This window comes from Dreissena polymorpha, chromosome 14 (genome assembly GCF_020536995.1).
Source record: "Dreissena polymorpha isolate Duluth1 chromosome 14, UMN_Dpol_1.0, whole genome shotgun sequence".
In the NCBI taxonomy this organism is placed as follows: Eukaryota; Metazoa; Mollusca; class Bivalvia; order Myida; family Dreissenidae; genus Dreissena; species Dreissena polymorpha.
Genome location: NC_068368.1, coordinates 73762976 through 73766285, shown reverse-complemented (window position 1 = coordinate 73766285; position 3310 = coordinate 73762976). Strand labels below are relative to the sequence as shown.

Genomic DNA, 3310 nt, shown 5'->3' with positions numbered 1-3310 from the left:
TTACGTTTGCTTGAAAGACATGGCTGCTAAGGGGCGGGAATTTTTCCTTATATGGCTTAATATGGCTTTAGTTAAATATTGTTAACACTCTAGATGCCACATTTATTGTCCCATCTTAATGAAACTTGGTCAGAAGATTTGTCCTAATGATATCTTGGAGTTCGAAAATTGTTCCAGTTGGTTGAAAAACATGGCTGCCAAGGGGGCGTGGCATTTTTCTTATATAGCTATAGTAAAACCTTGTTAACACTGGAGAGTCTACATTTATTGTCCGATCATCATGAAACTTGGTCAGAAGGTAACTACTTTATCAAATATTTATTGTGCACATCACACATTTTTAAAAGTATGTTTTCTATTGTTTTTTTTCTGGTAAAATTGGCATACAATTCAAGTCTTGCCTTGTGTATGTGACGAAGTCACACAACTTTGCACCTGTTACTAGCAACAGTCCCTGAACTTGGTACCAGTACTGGTGTGCCTTTAATATTTAAGGTAATGTTTTCACCATCTGAGATCAGGCCTTTTTCTGCCTATCTCACGGGTCCGATAGTCGGACCCATTCCCAATGCCAAATATGGATGTTTATTTCCCAATTATCTTGTGTCTATGCATTTCTTAAGACACATTTACGGTTATTTTCGGTCAGAACAAGCTTTTAAATATTGAAATTATGGATCATTCAGAATTATCAGGTATGTACCGGTATACAACAAGTGATAATCATGTGTACGCATTAATCATTGTAAATTGGTTGAGAATAGATATCGATGTTATGAGGTAAATAAATGTGGACTAGTTTCACTTTCAACGATACTGTGGTTCGAAAGAATAAATTTGGGTAAAAAATTACGGAAATCAGACCCAGTGTAAAAAATTCGCATAATTCGAAGTACTATCAAAGTAAAATACTATAAAGTGACTCGAAAGGTACACACAAACTTAATGTTTTGTGGGGAAATACTACCGCCAGTCAGTCACAAGTTAACCCAGAATCTAGTTCTTATTGTAGGGCTTTTATGGGCACATACGTACAGCTCTTCACAAAGGGTCAATAGCTGGGAGTTGGATTATTGCACCTAACCCAGAATCTGACTCGCCCATTAACATTCTCAGTTAAGTCCAAGTCAGAATGCCAGTTTGTGTTGCCCAGAAGGGGTTTCTGAGCAAGCAAGTGAGGAACATTTGCCAATGCCAGATTCAGAGTCACTCCCTTTGTAGCTTCTTAACATTTCAATACTGTACATTTATGATGTTCAATTTCTTTTGTGTTTCAAAAAATGGCTGCCGTCAGACATTTGGCAACTTGAATTTTGAAAAAAAAATATGTTGAATTATTAATGCAGGTCCTTTGACTGTGAATATTCATAAAAAATCCTTAATGACATATCGAGCTATGTACATGTATTTTATGTGAACTTCAAGCATAACAAAGTCTGTTGTTTTTTTATCATAGTCACATGCTTAGGTTAGCAGTGGACAATGACTGTTGCATGTTAAAAAAATACTTTCTTAGCATTTTGGGGAAATACATATGTATGAAAACTTAAGACTTAATAAGAAAAATTAGAAAATAATTTCCCAAATAATGCTTTTGTCGATGAAAATTCTTCCCAATTTTGAAGATTTCGCGACTCGAAAAATCCCAATTTTGCAAGGTACTTTTTCCCAAAATAGACAGAAAAAGGCCTGGAGATTAAAAAAAAATAATTTTGTATTGGTTTTGTCAAAAACATCTGCAAACGCCATGTTATGAGCTGAACAGGGACACTTCATCTCCAAAATGCCAGTTTCAATGCTGTCGCATACTTTGCTATCAGACGTGGCCCCTTTAAATGGTTATTTTAGGTTAACAAAGAGGCGGCAGTCATATACATGACTGTTGGTCTTTTTCATATTTTTGGCAATGTTTTTGTTTGCTTTTCCATAGCTGGTTTACACTGACATAAATGCTTTCGAATTGTAATGCTGTCTATAAACTTTTCATTGATGGGTGCTTTCCTAAGCATTATTCTTCCAAAATGTGATGCTGTTTTCCACTTCTGACGTTCAGCAGTCCATACAGCACTGGAGCACTGGTCACGAGTGTTTATTTCTTTCGCACAGGCTTCTTCATTTGTTACACAGACATGTTGCAGATTGTTACAATTTTGACTCATAATGTCCACATTTACATAAGATCTGATTGGGAGGTCAAGGGAACCACACGCTTCTTTTAGACATAACACGTCATCTATGTGCTGGATAAGTGGTATCTGTGGAATAAGTAGATAAGTGGAATTTGACCAGACTCCTTTCCCTAAAATGGCTAGAAAAAAACCTGCTGGTCCTTCCTCCCCTTGACTTGAACACAAGTCATTGATGCACAATACTTATCAGGAATTTCACTTGTGTTATGTTGCTAATAATGGGACCATGATTAACTGTGTGCCATTAAGTTGGAGGGACATTCAATAAACACCTCAAAACAGTCTATGATAACGCAACACTTTTTCCAAAAATGCTTTTGAAACTGAATTGGCCTTGTTTTTTGTAGTATTTCTCGTTTTTGCCATCTGACAATAGCTTGTGGCGGAACATTCAGCACATCAATAACATCTTCAAAAATTCTGAATATTGCAGATTTTATGACTGACAACTGAAAGGCAAGGAAGTTAATAGTCAAGTTCGGCCTTAAAATAGTCAGTGTCAAAACCAAGCTCTCAAATTTTCCATAGGTCATTTGTGGTGGTAAACACTCTTCAATCAGTCAAAACAGTGCCATTAACAATGTGTATCATGGTAAGCTTGTCAGAAATCTTACTTTTCATCATTTCCATCTAGTGCGCTAACTGAATAAGGATTTGTGTTTTGTAATTGTTCTTTCAAGTTTCTTTTTTTTCATTGTCATGCTTTTGTTTTTCTTTCTCATCTTTGGCTTAAGCAAGCTGCTTTTGTATTTCTACTTGATTTTTTGAGTGTCTGGCAATTGCTCTTCTGCAGGGAGTTAAATCTTCAACACGCTCATCAGTCTGTTGACAGGTTTTCAGTGATCATTAACCAGTGCTCCAGCTAGGCCTAAATTAAAGGGCGCCCTGCCCTTCCGAAGCCCTGCCCTTCCGAAGCCCTGCCCTTCCGAAGCCCCGCCCTGCCCTTCAGAGGCCCGGCCCTGCCCTTTAATTATTTTTTTTACATATAATAGTTTATAAATCTCTCATTACATTATAATTAATGTATTCTTCATTGAAGACATTTTATTTGCAGGGTTTTATAATAATGGGAATAATACATTCCAACAATTATTAATAACATAAATAAATATGCAACAGGG

The 3310-nt window shown here is 36.5% G+C and overlaps 1 pseudogene; it reads right to left on the bottom strand.

Moving 5' to 3' along the window:
* Positions 1-355: 355 nt before the first annotated feature.
* On the bottom strand, positions 356-2159 carry LOC127857482 (uncharacterized; annotated as a pseudogene).
* Positions 2160-3310: the final 1151 nt, after the last annotated feature.